The sequence below is a fragment of the Halictus rubicundus genome, chromosome 13 (genome assembly GCF_050948215.1).
Source record: "Halictus rubicundus isolate RS-2024b chromosome 13, iyHalRubi1_principal, whole genome shotgun sequence".
Classification (NCBI taxonomy): domain Eukaryota; kingdom Metazoa; phylum Arthropoda; class Insecta; order Hymenoptera; family Halictidae; genus Halictus; species Halictus rubicundus.
The window spans coordinates 8,885,931-8,908,337 of record NC_135161.1 but is presented as its reverse complement, the minus strand read 5'-3'; the positions used below and the strand labels follow the sequence as shown (position 1 = coordinate 8,908,337).

The 22,407-nt window shown below is 47.5% G+C and overlaps 1 protein-coding gene across 3 annotated transcripts in view; it reads left to right on the top strand.

The window, feature by feature from the left end:
• Positions 1-22,407, top strand: part of Dac (dachshund family transcription factor) — a 299,290-nt gene that overhangs the window by 212,845 nt on the left and 64,038 nt on the right. The gene's annotated exons all lie outside the window — the stretch shown is intronic.

Here is a 22,407-nt window from a genome sequence, read left to right as displayed (position 1 = left end):
GGTCTGCTCTCACGGCCGGGATAACTCGCGCGCGATTAATCATAAATTTTTGTATAGCGCGCGGCGCGTACGAGAGATCTGGTCGTTGCCGATAAATCGCGCGTCCCGATGCAAATCGTCCCGGTCGTTAATTCGAGATCGATCGGGGCCGGATCTCCGTTTCATCTCCTCGTAATGACGCGGGCCTGTAGGATCCGGGCCCGGGACCGGCCCCCGAGTTAATTATAATCGGCTCGGAGTCATAATCGCCGATGAATTACGAATGATCGCGAGGGATAATAGAACCGGCGCGATCGCGACTCGCGCGCGCGTTTCTCCTCCGAACGGGTTTCTTCGCATCTCTCGTCGCTCTGCGGGAACTTCGAATGCAAATTTCGCGAACGCTGCGCGCGCGCCCCGGCCCCGACGCTCGTTTCGCTCGTTCGGTTTAAGATTACAGAGACCCCACGGCGGAGAATCGTTTAACGATCCCCGCGCGTACAACGGAGAACCAACAGGGAAACCGAACGATCGATCGATCGAACGGCGAAACACGGGGGCGCGGGCACCTGTGTAACGCGATACCAACGAAGTTTGACTTCGTCAAACGTCTACGGGACGTATAGGATTCCATAGAGAACAGATTGGCCTCGATTCGAGGTACCGTTCCAGCCGGGGCCATTTTTGCCACGGGACCTCGGCAAGATGTAAAGCTGCGTTCCCACTGAGCAACTTTTCGATATCTTGTGTCGTTTCTTTATAAAAAGTTTCTACATCCAAAGTGGGAACCCTGCGAGAAATTCTTCCCGTCCTTAATAACTTCAATAAACTGAAATTAATCATTTTCTGCGAACCGTTATTTATAATTATAATACATAGCACAATGGTCAGAGAGTCCATAATTTTCCTGTGACAATTTGTTTATATTTTACTAGAAGGTATAGTGCATTTCAATCGCATATTGTACCTATGAAGGCTATTGCTGAAGTAAATGCAGGCCCAAATGTGTTAAGTAGAAAGGGTCGACCAGCGTCAGACAAAGTGTGGACTCAAAATTGACAATTTCATGTACAGTGCAATTTAATGCGACTGTATGTCCAATAATTAATAATAAGAGTTCAGAATAAAGGTCAATAAAGCAACGAGGAATGGAATGCAACCCCTACGGGTCAATCCACAAACGAACAATTACCCAGCTTTTTCTGTAAATACAATTAGCAACTTTAAACCACCTACCTCTACCACTTTGAGTCCCAACTACGAGTCCCTTGTTCGATTAACCTGGGCCACCGGGAGCCTAACATCGCTATACCCAAACTGTAGCCTAATATCGCCATACCCTAACGTGGCTGTAGCCTAACGTGGCTGTAGCCTAACATCGCTATACCCTAACGTGGCTGTAGCCTAACTTCCCTCGAACGGGTTCATCCCGCGACATCGCAGCAGCCGGTTGGCTTAGCGGATTCCTCGGTGTCCACGTGTGCTCGTGTAGAGTCTTAGGGCAGGCTGGATCCCGCGAGAAAGAGGATCGTAGGCTAAAGAGGCCGAATCGTCCAAGAGAGGGTGAAGGATGAGGAGGAGGAGGAGGAGGAGGAAGAGAGGACCCGATCAGTGGAGGGACGTCGAACGGTGGATAGTCGATCAAAGTACGAGGAACGCGGAGAGAGAAAGAGGGACACAGGGCGGATTCGAGAGGGCGCACGGGGGAGCCAAGGGGGTAAGAGAGGTCCGATTTAATACTCGAACGAGCCAGCAGCTCGTTTTACACCAGATGGTTTTACATACGGCCGCTATCGTGTTACCGAGCTTCTCTACGTATGGGTGCACGCGTCCTCGTCTTCGTCGCTTCGGCCGCGCGTTCTAATACGCGCGGACGCGCGAACACGAGCGACGGCCTCGATCCGAACCTCGTTCGCGAGATTCCTTCATACTCTGGACCTAGTCCTTCGGACGAGGCCTGTTCCTTTAGCTGTGGCCCTGTTGCTTTGTCCTGTGGCTCTATTTGTTCAGCTTCTTGCTCTATTCCTTCATCCTCTGACTCCATTTCTATACATTCTGGAAATATTCCTTCATCCTCTAACTCTATTTCTTCAGATTCTGACTCTTTCCTTGATCAGACCCTATGCCCCCAACCTTTGGCTCTATTTCTTCAGATTCTAGCTCTATTGCTCCATCCTCTGGCTCTATTTCTATAAATTCTGGCTCTATTCCTTCTTCCTCTAATTTAATTTCTTCAGATTCTGGCTCTATTCCTTGATCAGTCCCTATGCCTCCATCCTTTGGCTCTATTTCTTCAGATTCTAGCTCTATTGCTCCATCCTCTGGCTCTATTTCTATAAATTCTGGCTCTATTCCTTCTTCCTCTAATTCAATTTCTTCAGATTTTAGCTCTATTCTTTGATCAGGCCCTTTGCCTCCATCCTTTTGCTCTATTCCTTCAGATTCTGGTCCCATTCCCTGACTCAGGCCCTATTCTTCCATCCCCTGGTTCTATTTATTCAGATTCTGGCTCTATTCCTCCATCATCTTGCTCTATTTCTTCTGTTACTGGCTCTAATACTTCAGGCAAACCCTATTTTTTCATCCTCAAGCCCTACTTCTTCATCCTCTGGCTCTATTTCTTCTGCTAGTGGCTCTATTACTTCAGGCCGACACTATTTCTTCTGCTACTGGCTCTATTACTTCAGGTAGACCCTGTTTCTTCATCCGCAAGTCCTACTTTTTCATCGTCCGGGTCTATTTCCTTCAACCTCCGGCTCTATTTCTTCAGCTACTGGCTCTACTACTCCAGGGCCTGTTCCTTAATCCTCTCGCTCTGTTCGCACATCCAAGTTCAATTTCTTCATCCTCTGACTCCAATTCTTCAGATTCTGGCTCTATTCCTCCATCTTCTGGCTCTATGTCCTCTGCTCTATTCCTTCATCCAGGACCTGTTCCTTAGTCCTCTCGCTCTATTCGTGCATCCAGGCCCAATCTCTTCATCCACCGACTCTATTCCATCATCGAACCCCCCACTCGGTCATCCTCAGGCTCTATCCAGGCACCGCACCAGGCGCGAGGTCCTCCAAACTTCTCATCCAACCAGACCAACAGCTCAACAAGATCACCAACTCTATTCCAAACGATTCAATACCAGGAGGCTCTCGACTAGCATATCTCGACAAGATCCGCCAAAGAGCACCGAAGCAGAAAAGAGTCGTAGTTAGAGGTCCCCCGGTCGGAATCGTCGTTAAGGCGATCGCGAACGCACACCGATCAATGGAAAAACAAAGAACAAGCTCTCGGGGCGGCGCGGCGGTTGCTGAAGAGCTCGCTCTCGGTCTGCTGGAAGCGAGAAGCGGTCTTTCTCTCTCTTTGCCGGTAAGTTACACGCCTCGCGGAGAACAATATGAGCTCGGTGGCTACTCTCCTTGGGCCTGGGCCCTCTTTCTCTCTCTCTCTCTCGGTCTCAGCAGCAAGCTCTCCGGAGGCTGTGCTATCTTCGATGCTGGCCGAGATAAGGCGACGGGGGAGGGCAACAGCCAGGAAGATTGTGAGCGCGGCTGTGTTCCCCGTGTCCACCGGATCCAACGGGGCCCGTGGCGGGCCCCTCTTAAGGCCCCTCTTCGGGCCCCGAATAGAAAGAGGGGATTGAGTTGTAGCCGCGAGTGGAGGATCTTATGTAGATTCCTTGTAGATCGTGCACCCGATTCGATCGCGATCGGCTACCCGGTACCGGGTTAATTAAAATTGTACGGGCCGGACGTCTTTCTTTCTCTCTCCCTCCCCCTCGCCCTGGGGGCCCTTCCCGGGCCCTTTTTCTCACTCTTTCTCTCTCTCTATCTCTCGGCGCGTACTATCGTGCGCTTTGTGTCGTTCCACCGACTCTGTCCCGGTCGAATGTGTTCCTGCCTCTCTTCAAGGCACCTTTTGCTCCTCGATTTTTCTTCCTCGGCCGTTGGAACAGCACGGCGGCGCATCTCCACGTAAGCTCCTTCGATTTTTGGCCGATGCTGCTGCTGCTGCTGTTGCTGCCTGGGAGGCTGCTTACGTGAAATCCTATTACCGCGAGCCACGCCGCGCGACAGCGCAACTACCCTCTTCTCTTCTCCACCCCTCGCGCACAACCGTGTGTGTCTCTTTACTATGTTCGTTCGTGCTCGAACAGGATGCAAGAGAGAGAGAGCAGCCCGGGCTACCTCGATACGCGCTTTCGACTGCATTTCGTTATACCGAGAGACCTGCAATATGCACAGAGCAGAGAGCTGCTAAACGCACGCTTAAGATGGATCTTGGTTTTAGAGGAGTGGTCTTTGAGCCGGGCTTTTGTTGATCAGCTGCGCTCGGGGATGCACCGGAGACCTTCTGAGAGATTGAGGAAGGTCTTCTCTATACTGATGATGGACGTCTTGTACTTCGTTTTATCCAGTTGTCCTTCTTTTAGTCTCCCGGTACTAGCAGGGCTCGGGGTCTTCAGTTTCTGTTGGAAAGGGCGTTGAGTTAGGCTGTTGTTATCGATGGTAGTTTGATCTTTACGTTATTGCTAGATCTAACACATATCAAGGAAAATTATTAAAAATACTTTGCTATTATTGCCAACCCTTTAATACTGTTAAGATGAGAGTGCATTTCTAAGTAGTCTCTGTATCTTGCAATTAATTCAGTTTTTATTTTGTATAAAAATCCACAGTCTTCAGGACATTTTGTTCCTCCCCGAACAGGGTTGGAAATGTTTACACTATTTTTAGTTTGAGAGAGCATACTTTTTAAACGATGAATTTAAAACATCCTCCGAGGATGTTCGGCTCCCAAGAATAGGTTTCTCATCTAAATTCCCAGGAAATGATTTCAATCGCGAACTCTACACACAGCTGTCAATTAGACTTGCTTCCCCCGCCAACATTTGAAGTTAGGCTCGCTGACAGAACGTTCCAGGGACAAACGCAAACACGGACTGTCAGTTTCCACCTACCGCGATCTTCCGAGACTCTCGAGAGCCCCATCGTTTCCACAGGGTCGAAACGCGGTCTGATTGATTTATGCTTAACCCTGCCACAGAACGACCCCCCTCCGTTCCCCCATTCTTCCCCCTGTTCCTCGCGCACGCCACAGCCACGGCGAGCCTAACCGAGGCTATCTCTATATCGGCCGACGAGCAGCCATTATCGCGCAAACTATGTACGCACACGTGTATCGATGGCACGCTCGTTTTTTCACCAAGCGTTTACCTGGCTGTCTCCCCCCCCTACCTCCCTCTTCCCCCACTTCACCAACCCTCCCATAAACCCTTTCGTTACTTTTCTACACGCGTGTCCGAGGGAGGGGGACGGATATTTCTGGATGCTCCCGTAAAGGGAGCCTCCTGCTTTTCGTTTCGGCTCTTTCGCCGCGGGAAATAGTTTGTTAATAGTTTCCAGGTTTGTTTAGTAGTTGTCTGACAGTTTAATTAGCTGTCTCGATTCTGAATCGATACAGCATCGAGCGAAGCCACGGCGAACTGGCGACTGAAAGTGAAAACGAAGATGGTCTTCGGTACTGGCAATTTTGGAATCAATTCGAAACACGAACGTAATTGAATTCTTCCCATTAAGCGACAACAATACTTTATTGGAAAACTGGCGTAAATGAAATGTAACAATAATATTTAGTATTGAATTTGCTGAATGTCCCCAGTTTTAATTCTGATTGCAATTTCTACGAAAGCTTACTTAGCTACGGTGAAAATTGTTCAGAAATATTTCAAGGTGCACAGATTAGGTCCCCGGGGGTTTAAGTATGTTTAGAATCCGTGAAATTAACGCAATCTCAATTCATCTGATCTGATCTCAATTCCTGTAGGACGTTGTCGAAAGTACGTAATGTTGAGGACAATTACAGACGAGTACACATCTCTTCAGGGTTCTCTTCAGGATCGTAGATGAAGTTAGCCAGTTTTCAACACATTATCAATGTTGAAAACGCCTTCGAAGAATAATAAAAAACCAAGCGAAAGACGTTCTTGAACATATCAAACATTGAAGACAGTTACGAAGAATAGAGAAAAATATCTCTTCAGGGTTCAGACTGAAGACAAGAAGAAGAGCTATCCAGAGTACACGGACGAGGCTATAATGAATCTTGCAAGCGCCTCTGAAGAACAATAAAAGATTGTCTCAGAGTCACACCTCCAAAGCTCGACCTTTCTGTATCCTGTCGATGACCTGTGATCCTGAGGACGACGTGTGATCCTGTGGCTAATCATGCGCAGCAAAGCGACGCTGTCGACGGTGCCCCGTGGCCGGGATCGTCCCATAGAGCTCGTGCGGGAGCCGAGGATCGAAGCCCCGGTTTTATCGCGTCGGATGTTTGCTTTAATTACCTTGTCCGCGTTGTCTTAGATTTAATTAAGAATGGGTACCGCTTTATTACCCTGGAAACGTTGGTCGGCGTGACCCTTTTCCCGGTCTGCGCGCACGAGCCAGCAACAAATAACGGGTTTGCCCCCGGGGGGGGGGGGGTGGGGTAGAGGGACGAAGAAGAGACGGGGGGGCTCTCGTTCTCTCGGAGAGACGGTAGTGGGAGTTCTTCAGGGACTCCTCCGGAGGAATCGATCCTCGGGGCCCCCGGTCGTCGGGAAGACGTTGCGCGCGTTCGATACGCAGGATCGTTCCGCGGCTGCCGGAGCCGAACGACTTCCTCGCTGCGAGTCGATTGCTTCTCACGGTTCCCATTATTAACCCGGCCGTAATTTATTACTTTCCGCCTTAATAAGCATAATAATCGCCGCGGCTCGCTGTTCGCGCGCTCGTAGCCCACGACCTCCGACCCCCGGACGATCCTTAAGGTAGCCTGCACGCGGTTGCCGATATTTATTACGATGATGCGTGCCCGGAGTCCTACGAGCCCTCCGAGTCCTCGTTTCGACGGACCCTGTGTGCTTGCGATTGCACGCTCCAATCGTAATCGCTCCTATCCTACTTACGATTCGGACCCTTTTCAGTAGGGATTGCTGGCCCTTGAAGGGCTAGGGCTTTCTGCGAGAGCTATTGAAGAAATGGAGAGAACGAAAGGGCTAGATACATTGTAAAAAAAATTTAAAAATTAAAAAGGATACTCAATGTCCTCCGGAAAGATACTACAGTGATTTTCTCTATATATGTCGCCAAGGCCTCGATGATAAACGTCGCGGAATTATCCCCACATCGGAAGGGGATACCCCGTGAGGGGTCGCGAAGCTTCAGAGGCCTCGGACGCCGAGGAGTGTAAACATAACTCGGGTGTCTCTCCTGGACGATATATGACGCTGGCAAGACCCGTGTTGGTGACACATATCGAGAATTCACTGTACTTCAGTTCCCCTATTGGGGAATCGGCGAAAGCCCTATCGTAGTTGAGTGAGCAAGAAATGTTGCTACAGAAGTTCTCATTATTTATTCATGAAGGATTCACAGTCTGTAATACAGTCCTTCAATGAAGAATGATCCAATAGCTAGCCTAATGTGGCAGCTCGGATACATAGGGCTTTCGCTGAGGGCTCGGTAAAAAATAAAAAGTGAAATGAAGAAAAAATCATACGGGATTTGTAGGAACCTGATGAAATGATGGAAACGAGACTGAATGACTCCCGAAGAGCAATACCACCTTAATTTTTCCTAATTAATTTTTGCTTAATTTTTCCTTAATTGCCCTACCCTCGGTTGGACCAAGCAAGAAAACCGAATTCCAAGGTACGCATTTATGCAAATGACCAGAATCAACAAAATTACCGATGTTTCGTAATGAAGAACTAAGGAGTCCGCCACGAATGATAAATATTAGCGACTCGGGGCCCCGCGAATGGTAATAGGAGCAGCACTTAGGGGGGTACAGGAGGCAAAGACGTGAAATACGAGTGGAGGTACGAGGGCGAACGATGAAATCGTAATTCCCGAGGCTGCTCCTCTTCGTTTTAGCAGTCCGTGGCCGCGAACCGGGACCCTTTTCCTTCTCTATTTATAGCGGACGGGGCCCGGAGAGGTACAACGGGCCCCAACTGCCCGGCATCATCGTGTATGCTTTTTGGATACTCCCGTGTTCGGGACTACCAAAACTCATATCGCTCTCGAACCAACCTCCTGGCGAGTGGCTTTACAACTGTGTTTGTAACTCGACAGTAGAACGACTAGGATACGTTACAAATTGTGTCGATCTTTAACCGTGGGGTCCAATGATCTACAGGGGACTCTGACGGAACATCTTGCTGATCTTCTGAACAAATTTGGAAGAGGGATAAAAAGTTCCGAAGTTATGCCTAACTATTTTCCTGGCCAATAGATTAATCTTGAAAATTGTCCCAACGTACAAATATTTATGCAAAATACATTGCAATTTGTTAAAGTGGGACTCCACAAGCAATCTGGCTATAAACATCGATAGAAAAATATGATTCACCTCATAGAGACATTACTGCAGATCTCCAATTATTTGGGTCCAATTATACCAACTATCAGGCCCAAAATGGCACTGCTTTCTCCAGATTTTCGCAAAAGGAGTCCTGCCGGCAATTTCAGCGGCTCCTGGAGAGGAAACAGGGCCCATTTTACACCGCAGAAAAATCCGCACCCTCTCCCCGCGGTTTCGCAAGGCATCTGTCGGGCCCCGTAGAGGGGCCCGGTATGGTTCCCGCGGTTCCCTTAGCGAGAGAGTCCCGCGAATCGTGGCCCGGTTCGAACTCGAGGAATTTTCATAACGAGCAAGCCTGGTAGCCGGGCTCCGGGGCCCCGAGGAAGAAAAAGGGCGCCTTTAATGGGACACGTTGGCGCCCGGGTCAGGGTGGCCCCGTTGTTACTCGTTAATTCCTCCCGCGACGGAGAGCACGCACACTGTCGGCGAGCAGAGAGGGAGGGACGCAAAGGGGCCCCAGGGCCCCGGCTATTCTCGCGCGAATCCGTGGATAGCGTAAACGAGCGTGATCCCGAGGTATGCGATCGAGAGCCCCTGAAGTCTACACCCTGGTCCCCACTTCTCTTCCGTTGGGCCCCTCTCGCGGTACCCTTCACGGGCCCCTCTCGGTGCTCGTTCATGGGCCCACCGAGGAAAGTAGGAATAAAAACGCGAGACAATACGATGTCGACGCGGCTGGGCCCATGTCGGGTTCCCACCTCGCCTTAGGGGCCCGCACCGGGCCCCCGGAACGCGATTGTCAATTAAAGAAACGCTGGCTACCAGCTTTTAGCATAAGCCACCGGTTGCTGTGCGACTTTTAAATTGGTTTAGGTTGTTGCCAGAGGACGTATAGAGTATTGGTGAGTTGGTTGGTATTAACTCCTGGTGTTTGTTGTAAACGTTATTTCTTTGTATTGTAGGTTCCTTGTGCGAAGAACCCTTTGGGAGATTTTTTGAACATTATATTTATGGAAATAATAATTAGAAATTGGAAGAAATTAAAATTGAAGGAAAACTTTTATGATTTCTTGGGAGTTTTGTTAGTCTAAAAATCAGGGTTTGTTGCTTCGAAAATGAGGTTCTATAGTTGTGATTGCGGTTCTAATCGAGGTACTTTGAATTCAGTTTTTTGGAAACATAGAGAAGATTAATTCCGATAAAATTAATTGATTAGAATGACTCATCGTGTACCGACGATGTGCAGTCATGCTAGCTATGGCGAATTGGAAGGGGTTGGAGGATGCAACATGGTAGCAGAACGTTCTCGCAGACAGGCACACGCGAAACACGTTTACTTTCGCGACGATGATCACGCGGGGTGAGGTATCGAGGTACCGAGGGAGATAAAGGAAGACAACAGAGAGCCCGAAGTACACGCGAAAGCAGGTAAACGAGGGGGAAGGAATTTAAGAGGGGAGGGTATACTCTGGGCTCGGGGAGGCTAATAAATTATGCCAGTCGCCGCAACAACTGGTTGATTATTTATTTACCAATAAAAGGAGTCGCGGACGGGGTATCGGACCTGCCTGGACTCTCCAGAGTTATCGATTTCGCTTTCGAAATACTGTACTGCCTCGATACATGAACACACAGTACACCCTCGACGATGACACCTCTCAATGAAGAGAGCTCGCTAGAAATGATTGACCAAAGAAAATCGAAAGAAAAGACATATTAGAAAGAGGAGCTGCGACGTATTGTCATTCTGTGCAACTACTGAGGTCTTCCAGCAGAGGTCCAAACTCTCTAAATTTATCTTCCTGGGTCAGAGGTTTGGTTAGAAGTGAAGAAAATAGAAAAGGGGAGACTAGAAGGAAAGGCTTGAACATTCAAACTCGTGTGTGTACAACTACCGAGGTCGTACTGCACTCTAAGACCCTCTATTCTGATATTCTTAGCTCCAAGGCTGGACTGCCACTGGAGAGACTAGAAAATCAGGAAGAGTTAAATGAAACCTGAACTTCTATTAACGTTTTCGTCCAAGTATCGAAGTCCTACCGCACTATAGACACTCCAGTCGTCCCGTACTGGTGCCTAGAGGCTGTTACCCACTCTAAATTGATTTTCCTGGGTCGGAGGTTAGGTTGCAAGTGAAGAAAATAGAAAACGAGAGAACAGAAGAAGATGCTTGAACATTCAACCTCGCTTGTGTACAACTACCGAGGTCGTACTGCAGTCTACACCCCCTATTCTGATATTCTTAGCTCCAAGGCTCGACTGCGATTGGAGAAACTGGAAATTAAGGAACTGTTAAATGAAACCTGAACTTCTATTAACGTTTTCGTCCAAGTATCGAAGTCCTACCGCACTATAGACACTCCAGTCGTCCCGTACTGGTGCCTAGAGGCTGTTACCCACTCTAAATTGATTTTCCTGGGTCGGAGGTTAGGTTGCAAGTGAAGAAAATAGAAAAGGAGAGAACAGAAGAAGATGCTTGAACATTCAACCTCGCTTGTGTACAACTACCGAGGTCGTACTGCAGTCTACACCCCCTATTCTGATATTCTTAGCTCCAAGGCTCGACTGCGATTGGAGAAACTGGAAATTAAGGAACTGTTAAATGAAACCTGAACTTCTATTAACGTTTTCGTCCAAGTATCGAAGTCCTACCGCACTATAGACACTCCAGTCGTCCCGTACTGGTGCCTAGAGGCTGTTACCCACTCTAAATTGATTTTCCTGGGTCGGAGGTTAGGTTGCAAGTGAAGAAAATAGAAAAGGAGAGAACAGAAGAAGATGCTTGAACATTCAACCTCGCTTGTGTACAACTACCGAGGTCGTACTGCAGTCTACACCCCCTATTCTGATATTCTTAGCTCCAAGGCTCGACTGCGATTGGAGAAACTGGAAATTAAGGAACTGTTTAATGAAACCTGATCTTCTATTAACGTTTTCGTCCAAGTATCGAAGTCCTACCGCACTATAGACACTCCAGTCGTCCCGTACTGGTGCCTAGAGGCTGTTACCCACTCTAAATTGATTTTCCTGGGTCGGAGGTTAGGTTGCAAGTGAAGAAAATAGAAAACGAGAGAACAGAAGAAGATGCTTGAACATTCAACCTCGCTTGTGTACAACTACCGAGGTCGTACTGCAGTCTACACCCCCTATTCTGATATTCTTAGCTCCAAGGCTCGACTGCGATTGGAGAAACTGGAAAATAAGGAACTGTTTAATGAAACCTGATCTTCTATTAACGTTTTCGTCCAAGTATCGAAGTCCTACCGCACTATAGACACTTCGACCGTCCAGTACCGGTGCCGGAGGCTGTCACCGATTCGCGCAGACTTTCTCGCGCAGAAATCGCGTTGGAAACGGCGCGAAGAGGATCGCCCGACGATAAACCGACTTGTCACCTAAATCTTGGACTTAACGATCCCGGGGACATCGATCCTGGCCCCCTCCTCGCCGCGGATCGTCACCGATCGTTGTCGCACGGCGGAATTAAGTAACAAAACGGACGAGCCGCGCGTCCCGGGATCGAGAGTCGCGCGCGAGTCCCATCGCGTCGACGATTATAAACCGAGAATTTACGAGCCGGACGGACGTCGCACGGCGACGACGTCCGCGGGTAGACATCTCGCGGATTTCTTTCCTTCCCTCTTTTCCCAGACGACTATCTTCGGGGCCCCGCGTCTTGTAACGCGCCGGAGACTTTGTTGCCCGGCGAGATGGGTTTTATCGTCGCCGCTGTTTTAACTGTCCTCTCGCACGCGCGGGAGAGGAGAATCTCCTCTCGAGAACAGAGGTCCTTCCTCTCGCGACCTTCGCTCGATTACGATCCAGCCTTGATCGGTCCGTTCCTCTCTTTAAACGGATAAGCGACTCTTGGAACTGTCCTCCGGTAGCTGCCAGGATAAAGGGAGGGTTTTAATTGATTTGTTGTTTACCAAAGGGCGAGACCGCGGGAAGATGTGCATTTTGTCTTTAGGAGAATCTGAATAGGAGACGTCCTAGATCAACGTTTCAAGTAGACACTGTCTAGGAGACATTCGAGATAGGAGCCTTCAGCAGGTTCTGCCTAGGACACGTCCCATGTAAAAGTTTGAGGAAGAGATTGTCTAGGAGACGTTGCAGATAGCAGTCCTAAGTAGATTCTGTCTAAGAGACGTCTTTGAAATCTTATGTAGACTCTCACTAAGAGGCAGATTTCTCTCTCTCTTGATTTTTAATAGAAATATTTGTAGCCAACTATAAAATTGCAGAACGATTCATTGCGTCATAGTCACTTTTAAATATCTTTCGGCGGTGCACCCTGGAAAAATATATGGAAAAAATTGCAGATAGTGTCGATGACAGCACCTTATTATTGAATTAGTTCCCAGAGTGGTCGCTCTTAAACTTCAACGCGAAGTTTGTATTTTTCCGAACTTTCTTCGTGTTTTCCATTTTTTGCCACGAGAGTTTCCAACCGAAAAATCGGAAAAAATTCTCGAACGTGTGGCTCGATGTGGTGAGTGCGTCAGATTTTTTTCAGTATTTTTAGATGCGATTAAGTGGGGAAAATGGGGTCAAAACTGGTTTTTCGTTTGTTCCCCGTAGCTACCCTTACAGAAGGGGTGTGGGGTTGTAGTTTGGCAAAAAGGGTTCTCCCTTGGTGAGCTATAGAACGAGCCATTTCCGGGCAAAATCGACCGAAGGGATTTTTTGATCCTCCTAACCACCTAGATCCTTTTTCAGTAGAATGTGAATGGCGACACAGACACAAGTTCTGAAACTTCGCTGAGAAATCGCATGGTTCTCGACAGTTTGTGAATGTTTGTACGTTCCCATAACCTCCGGGAGAATTGTCTCCCCGGAGGCAAAAATCAGGTTGTCTTATGCATTTATTGCTCGATTTGCACCTAATTCGAAGCGTCCAGCGGCGATTCGAAGGATCCCCGAGGCTCTGAAGAACGTCGTCCCGGAGGTTAGTGCTCGCGATTATGTTCGTTTCGCCGCGGGGTCTGGCTGGAGGGCCAATTACCTCGGCTTTCGCGGGAATCGTTGGATTCGGTCGAACGACACTTTCGAAACGGGATTCTCGAACGCGTTCGTAGGAGGGCTCCGGGGGCGGCTCTCGGGGCCAGGTGAGGGGCCACGGAGCGTGTGCCGCGATTTCACGTGGAATTGCGAAGGGGGCTTCCCCTCCGTTAGTTGTAACAAAATATTCGTTCCTCGCGGCAGTAAACGGCGTCGTTAACGACACACAATCCTCCCTCTGTCCTTCTCGGACCGTCGCGTCTCGCTCTCTCGCGGGGCCGTTACCACTCGCTCTTTTATTGCCGGTAAATTACACGGTTTATTCGGCCGCGCGACGACCCGAAAGCAAACTGTATAATTGAACGGTAGTTAAAACTGCGGTAGGTCAAGTTTCTTTACGCCTTCTCCTCGCCCCCCGTAGACCCCCGTAGACCCCCGTAGACCCCCGTAGACCGCCGTTCCGTTCCTCGTCCCCCATCGTTCCGTCGATCGTACCCTACGGTTTTCCATGGGAATAAATATCCCGCCGGATAGACGAATAATTGAATGACCGACGACGCGACGCACTCACACACGCGTCTCCAGAATGCAATTTGCTTTTTTTGCGAGCGCGATGGAGTCTTGCATTGGTCCGCGGATTTTTTGCAAGCGACGCAGCAATCTTTCCGAAGCGGTTTGTCAATTTGCACAAACGATAGAACCCGGGGGACAGGATGCAAGACATTTTCGCTGGACGATTTTTCGTCGTCTTCTCGAAGATAATTTATATCTTAACGACAAGCGAACATCCTTTTCTCTCGCATCAACATTCCTCCCCGATGCTGAATAAATAGTACACGGACACCGAACGTTATACGGTAATGTAGAAGATTGAAAATTGTGTTCTAAAATGACTGTGTTTCCGAAATTTTTAGGGAATAGCGAGGGTTGGGAAGAAAGGTGGTCCGGGTCTTGGCCGGCTGATTCATTAAGAATTCTTGATAGTTGACTTCCGACACTGTCCACCGTGTTCCCGTTGACGTCTTGTTACGGCAACGTGTTATTTACAAGCGAAGAACGAGCGGGACTCGCACTTCCGTCGGCGATGCGAGAGGCGGAAAGAGATATCGGAGAACTCATTCGCCGTGTCTAGATTCGTTTAAACGAGCCTGAAAGAGAGAGAGAGAGAGCGCCAGATGAGATCCGCAGACTGGTTATTAACGCGTCGGCCTAACGAGGACGGGCCCCGGACGCGAAATACTGATGGGACTTAGGGGATGGAGATAGCCGCATTCGTTAAAACGGATAATCGCGACGATGATCGTTTGCCCGGTTAAATTGAACTTTTCATATACTTTGCACCGGGACGACTTTCATTGATGTATTAATTTTTCGGGAAAAAACTAAATCGCTCCGAAAGATATTTATTGACCAGCTTTGATTTGCTTTGATACACCGTGATGTACGATTCTTGATATACAATCAAACCTGCTTTTGTGAATTTTTCAAAATGCACATAATTCAATACTACTCGTCATAGTCCAAAAGGGTGTTATAGTGCCAACTCCGTTGGCATTCATATACCGCATAAAAGAGAATCGCACAAAACAAATCGCACAAAATAAAATTCACATAAAAAAGGACCCCACAAAAACAGGTTTGACTGTATTCTATAAAATTACTAATTACTATTGGTTGTTTATATTTTGTAATAGTATGACAATTTTGTAAAGTTGTTGACGATGGAGTTAAATTAAAGTATGGAACGATGGAGTTGAATGGCAGGATGAAACGATTAGAAAAACGTTTAAAATTGTATTTTTGCTTATCGTTGAAACGAACGAAACTTAATTGACGATAGAAACTCGAGAGGCAATCTTCACGATGCCAACTATTCCTGCGGACTCGCTGTGATCCACAGGAATGACAACACGGAGTCGAAAAATTCTTCCTCCCTTAACGCCGCTGCGCGACAATACCGAAACCCGTCCGATCGACGAGGATCTACGATCCATAACGCAATATTGCCTCGGTGGCGTCCGCGCCGCAGAAATTTGTATAACTAGAAAAATGGAATGGTGGCTGGGCTGCAATATCGGAGAGTCACGCGGCGCCTATCGATCAACTCACCCCCTGGGCATCGCGAGCTAAATCTCATCTGGAAGAATTCGTTCGAGAGCTGAAGCACAGAAGAGAGCGAGAGAGAGAGAGAGAGAGAGAGAGAGAGAGAGAGAGAGAGAGAGAGAGAGAGAGAGAAAGAGAGAGAAAGACAGAGAAGCAGTGGAATGTTTATCACAGGTTTTCCGACCCTTCCCAATGTGGAATGGAAACGCTGAATCATAGATACAAGGATGGTGATACACGATGGTGATACCTAAATTTTCCTCGACATCTTGTACAACTATCGAGGCCCTACCGTAGTCCAAATCTTTTAAATCGCGTCTCCTAAATCAGAGATTCAGTTGCGAGTAGGGCAAGTGAAGATTGAAGGAGTAGAATTGGAATTCTTGAACCTTCATCCACCTTTTTGTACATCTATCGAGGTCCTACCGTAGATTAGTAGACTCCCTGCACTAATTGTAAGTGTCCTAAGTTGAGGGTTCGATTGTGAGCAAAGAAACTGAAGAATAAGAAACCAGCAGTCGTAGCCTGAATTTTCCTCAATGTATCTGTGCAACCATCGAGGTCCTACCGCACTCTAAAATGTCCCATACTCGACTTTAATTGTCATCTGGAACAATTTCTCTAAGATGAGAAGGAAATGGCCGTGGTCGACAGAAAGGTACATTCGCAGGTTATCTACAACCATGTTTTTGTACAACTGTCGAGGTCCTACCGCACTCTAAAATGTCCCATACTCGACTTTAATTGTCGTCTGGAGGAATTTCTGTAAGACCAGAAGGAAAAGACCGTGATAGAAAGAAAGGTAGATTCGTAGGGGACCTATAACCATGTTTTCGTACAACTACCGAGGTCCTACCGTAATTTAGAGTGCCCAAACTTCTTAAACTGACCTTCCAAGGTTAAAGGCTCAGCGGTGAGTAAGGAAACTGAACAGTAAGGAACTAGTAGACGTAGTCTGAATTTTCCTCGATGCATCTGTGCAACTATCGAGGTCCTACCGCATTCTAACCGTTCCGAACGTGCCGTATTCGCGACAAGTGACCACGATTGTTTTAATCGTGATCGTAGGTAATTTCTTTGATATCAGAGGCAAAAGATAGAACCGCGGAGGAATGTTTAAGCTCAGATTTTTCGAAGCTCGGCTTTCCCCTGGAAAAACGAGGATCGTCGGAACGACGCGGACTCGGAGCCCCGGTGATATCGTCGGCGCGATGGTTTCTAAGCGGAACGGAACGGGAACGGTCGTGCAATAACTCCGCGAGATATCCCCGGAGGGTTCCCTCTTTCTCTCTCTCTCTCTCTCTCTCTCTCTCTCTTTCTCTGTGTTCCCGAAGGAAGGAAGGAAGGAAGGATTATCTTGAAACGCGAAAACGCTCTCCGCCGTATCTCCGGGCCGAGTTCGAGGCGGCGAACACGGCCACCGTGGTCCCGTAGGCCACGATGCGACCTTTTCCATCGCAGAGAGATATCGAAACTATTCACCTACGATCGGCACGGCCGACGTACGATCGTTGCTCGTGCTCGTTCCACGCCGTATCTTTATTCGAATGTCGCTGCCACGGGGAGAGCACTCGTGAATTCTTCGTCGGATACGCGCGGAGAGAGTGAGAGAGAGAGAGAGAGAGAGAGAGAGAGAGAGAGAGAGAGGGACCGTTTCGAGTTACGTCCCCGTGATAACGACTGCTAATTTTACCCCGCCGGCGGCTCCTCTGACGATCCTCTTGCTCGCAGAACACGCCTACGCTTTCGTTTTTTCTTCGATCGCGCGTGGGACGTTTCGCGAAACTCATAGCAACGTTTACAACTCCATAAATGTCGAGAATTCGAAATAAAAATTTATCATGTTATCTTTAATTTTAATTGTTACTTTTCTAGATCTGCAAAGGAATTTTTATGTTTATGAACTGAACCGTAACAGATTTCGTTAGAACCTGCAAAATATTAGAAGAGTGAATTCACTTTTTATTTCGTGTAATTATATTTATTTCTAAAACTCGAAAGTAGTATAAAAATTCGTTTGAGTTTTGTATTTGACCTATTCTTGTCAGAAGTGCACCCTTAGTTCAATAATGATATTAGACATTAAAAAAAGATTCTTTGGATTAAAATGCAGTTTTGAATGTCCCGGATAAATTCTCGTTTGTTACATTTAAAATTTCCCGGCTTCGTGACACTTCCCAGCGGTTCGCGAACGATTAGGATCAACCTTGATCAAGTTCCAGCGCACCGTTTTCATAAATTTCGAGGTCGGGACCCGATTAATCCGTCGCGTTATTTGCGCGAGGCTCTCCTCGGGCTCGGCAGGGGTGGTTTCCACCCCCTGGCCAGAAACAACGATATTATTGTTTCCACCCTTGCATATTATAAACGCGTAACGATCGCTCGTCTACCGGCAAGTTTGTCCTCTCCCGCGGGCATGCTTCTCCGCGCGGAATTCGAATTGTCTGCGGTCCGGGAAGCGGAAAGACGCCATACTTAACCCTCCGAAATGCCCTAAACGCCGTCGTCAATTTTTCTCGGTATTGATAAAATCGGGGGCGAAAGTCTTCAAAGATTTTTAAAGATTTTAATGGGGGTCCAGATTTGGACTCTAGAAAATGCCCTAAACCCGAACATAATGCAACACGTAAAATGTTAAATTGTCTAAGTGTTGGCAAAATTCGTTCAAAGATCCGCGGAGATTTTTGAAGATTTTTTTAAAGTCCCACGATCGGATTTGGACTCCGAAAGAGAGAGTGAGAGTGAGAGAGAAGCAAAGACACAGAAGGCAATAGTTATCCGGCGCGGATTACGGTCCTTGGCTAAGGGCTACAAGGGTTTCCCTCCTACAGGATTTAAGACGGACTTAGGCCTTGTTCCGGTCGCTGACCACTTTGCCTCCCATTAACCATTAACGGATCTAACGAAAATAGGATTAGATCGCAGCTAGAGCCGGGCCGAGCAAACTAAAACTACTGCTCCGCGAGCAGGCGTCGGGTTTCTTCGGGATTATCCGCGGAACTTTATCCAAGCGTCTTCATGGCTCGATTCACGGATACCACGATCGTCTTTTCATCCGACGATCCCGAGGATCTTCCTCTTTGCTGTGACTCCATGAAATGCTCCAATTGTAACGCTCCAATTGTAGAAGAAAAAACCACTAATTCAATAAGTGAATAACTATAACAATTTTTATATGTATTCATAAGTTGGATAGTATACGTGATGAATAGACTGCAGATGTTTGTGCAAAATAAAAATTTTCTGCGTTGATTGTACGAAACACAATTCCTCTTTTAATAATCTTTATAAGTCGAGAATAACTTGTAGTGTCTGCCTAGTCTGTAGTCTAGTAATGAAATATAGAATGTCATTGAAATATAGAATATAGTTGTCATTTATATAAACAAATAGGTGGAAAATATGTTATAAAATTGACTAATACAAATCTCAATCTCTAGAACAATCCACATAGACAATCCCAGTTCGATTTATTGCTTTGCTCAGCTGTCCACTACGAGCGTCATCTATCCTGTCTGTGCATGGCTGACCGTTTCTACTTACTCGCTCCTCGCGCAGCATCTGCCCATTACACTCTAATTATCTCAAAAACAAAGCCCCGTACAAAAAACGTCTGTACCACATTTTCTCTCCATTACACCCCATAGAACCCCCATATTCACGGCCGTACCCCCATCTCCACTACATCCCTAAAAAATCACACAATTACCCCAACCCTTACACATTTCTTCAAAATTCTCATTCCTGTCACTTCAAGCTGCAATATTCCCAATTTTAAAAAATAGATACGGACAGAAATCGTTACCAATTGTTCGACAGTATTGTTCAGAAGGAAAAGAAGGTTCGATTCGAACACGTTGAAGGTAGAGTTGACTATGGTTGCGTGGACGGGTTCGTATCGGAGGGCAGCGAGACACGAAATCCGCATTATACTATTCAAACGATTGCGGGGGGCATAGTGCGCCCTGTTAAGTTGACATTGTTGTTTCTGAGGGTGGCCCCGGGGCCCGTCGAATATCTTAGCGCCGCGCAGAATCTGTACATGTCGTCGACGTCGACGTAGTCGTCGTCGTCGTCGTAGTCGTCGTAGTCGCCGTCGTGCAAGCCCTCCGGGGATGTGAAACGGTACGACGACCGTTCTGCCACCGCCACCTCCCGTCTTCCTGCCACCATACACTAATCAATAACCATGAATCGCTCCGGTAACAGTGGCATGCACGTTCCGTTGCACCGTTATTGTTGCCGGCCCCGGAGTGCTCGGGCTACCGTGAATATTATTATCGGCGAGGATCCTAGGCCCGATCCCGACTCGCGATACACTACTCGATTCACCCTGACGAACCCTTGCCCCCACCACCCGTCGAATATACCTGCGACAGGTGTGCAATCCTAACTTTACCTCTGGCACCTTCAACACACTTTTCCTTCGACACACACTGCTATTAAATCGTTCATGGAACGGGCACGGTATCGTTCTGATTAATTGACGAACTGCAAATTCAATTTCTACATCGATTGTAACAAACAAAAATGTATTTCCTTTCTCAATTGATTCAGTGGGTAGAAAATAGTGGGGCAGTATTTTACAATTCTTCTGTTACTGTTATTTTCTTCCATTTTACAAAGTATAATTCTAAAAAATATTTACAATACAAGGTGCTTAAAATTCTCTAAAAATCATTTCGAAATAATTGTGAAACCGTTTACTCGTGACGTAAAGCACGTCATCGAATTACAAAATAATGCAACACCGCCAGGCAACTTGCATCGAACGCTATCAAATCGTCCATCGGATCAAGACTTGACAGAAAACGAAAGGGGTGAAAGGGGGAGTGAAAGGGGACGAATAGGGGGTTGGACGGGGGTGTAATCGTTAATCCCGTCGATTCGAAGGGCGGCAGCCGTTCCTATCCGCGCACGACGATCTCTAATAAAGTTCAATTATCTCCGGAAACGTTAGGCACCGTCGAGGGAAAGGTGGAGAAAGGTGTAGACCCCGAAACAGGGTTTTTCGGCGGTGGCAAGGGGTGAGTCGAAAAGGGGATGACGGGGGGGGAGGTTGGTGTAGCATGAAGAGAACAGGGAAGCAGTATACCCTAACGTCGAGTGTAGAGAGACGAGAGAAAGAGAAACCGGGAGAGATGATAATCTAAACGATCGCAAAGTGGGCTGCAGAAACGCGCCGAAATTGGCAATAACGGGGTGGACGGGGAGGGGATGGGGGGAGGGAAAGGGGCGGCCGCGTAACGTATACCGCCGCATAGGATCGCATCGTTCGGGAGTCTCTCTCTCTCTCTCTTTCTCTCTCTCTCGCTCACTCTCTCTCTCTCCGGCGAGAACTTCCTATTCTGGTTAGCATTCAAATTGAATCTTCGTGGCGGCCGGTCGTGAAGAGTTACCGCCGTTAATGGACCTCGCAAACGCTCTCAAATTGCCGGCAGACTGCTGAGAAGACGCGGCCCTCTACCTAATCTACCGGAGCTTGATCCGTGCCCCCCTCTGCCCCCTTAAACCGTTCACCGAAATTTTCCGAACCGCCCCTGAGATTCTACGCAACCCGCACTGTGCCCACCGTATGGCAAAAATAAATTCTTCCAACGGTGCTTGTACTATTCATTCGAGATTAGGCTCTTGGTTGTCACTGGCACACTCGTTGCGAAGAAATTGCTATTTTTTGGCCTCAAATTGTATTCCGATTTTTATCAATTTTAAGCACTTTTTACGGGAATGTTGTGACTAAAATTATACAGTGATAAAGGGTTTACAAAAGTATTATTTTCTAGCTCTCTACTAGCTCCTGTAGGTTGCAACTAATTCAGAAAATTACTATTTCATTTTTGTGCCCTTGCCTCTATTTAATGTTCCGTGACAATTTTTAAAAATGATACGACTGTCTTTACACTTTATGATCGAATTGAGCAACCTTCCCGTTGGTTAATAAAATTGTAATTAATCGCGCCGTTTCGCTCAACGACCCATCGATGACGAGCGTTCTCGGCGGGGATTATTGCAAATTCGAACCCGGCTGGTTTTATTGAGTTCGAGGAATGATTGCGCGCAAGTCTCTGCGTAACATCCGCAAATTGGCGGCGATCTAACGAGCAGCTTATCAGTCGATGAGCCGCGAGACGCGCGTTACGAGCTGCGCGGCTCATTGGCCCTGGTAATTCGAGAGCCAGACGAACGGAAGGGGAAGAATCCACCCCTGAAGAATCCACCCCCCGTTTCTTTTCTTCCGTTAAACCGAATTAGCCTGCTTGATTTAGGACCGGGGCGCTTTTCGCCGCCCGACGGTGCCTGGTTTCCTTGAATGACGGCCGGAGAAAGTCTGAGGACACTCACCCTCTTCGGAGAGGGATGGACTCACCCCTTTGTGTCACCAGAAAGAATACTATACCAAGAAAACGTCAATCTGTCTGCTCTAGACGATAATTCTTTTCTTTGAATTTAAGGAGACTGTGAGGGGTTGAAACAGGGGTTGTTTGTAATTCTGTAAGATATCGATAATTAGTAGACTGTTATGCATTTATGGGAAAAAATGAGTAGATGAAACATAAGACAGTAGAAGTATTAGAAGACTGTAAGAAGAGCACGTTGCTTTGAGTAAATTAAAATTATTAACAGAGAAATCAATTTACTTCTGTTTGCTTTCCCAGTAAATGGAGCAAAAATATTTTTTTCTGCACAAAAATCCACAGTCTAGTAATTACTGGAGACCCAGTGTTCAACTATTGAATAAACAGTTCCAAATGATCGATGGAGCTAGAGGGGTGTTCGGAAAATTTTGTGAGATTCGAAGACGGATCTCCAACTAAAGGGAAGACCGAACTATGAAAATGGGTCTCGGTATAGTTAGCTGGCACCCTCCGGCAGAGATTCGAAATGGCTAATTCTCCGCTGTTGGTCCCCGGGGGACAGGGGGTCCTCGAAGATGGAGAAAGGTGGTCGAGGGGCGAGACCACCTCTCTCAGGGACAAGCTGCGA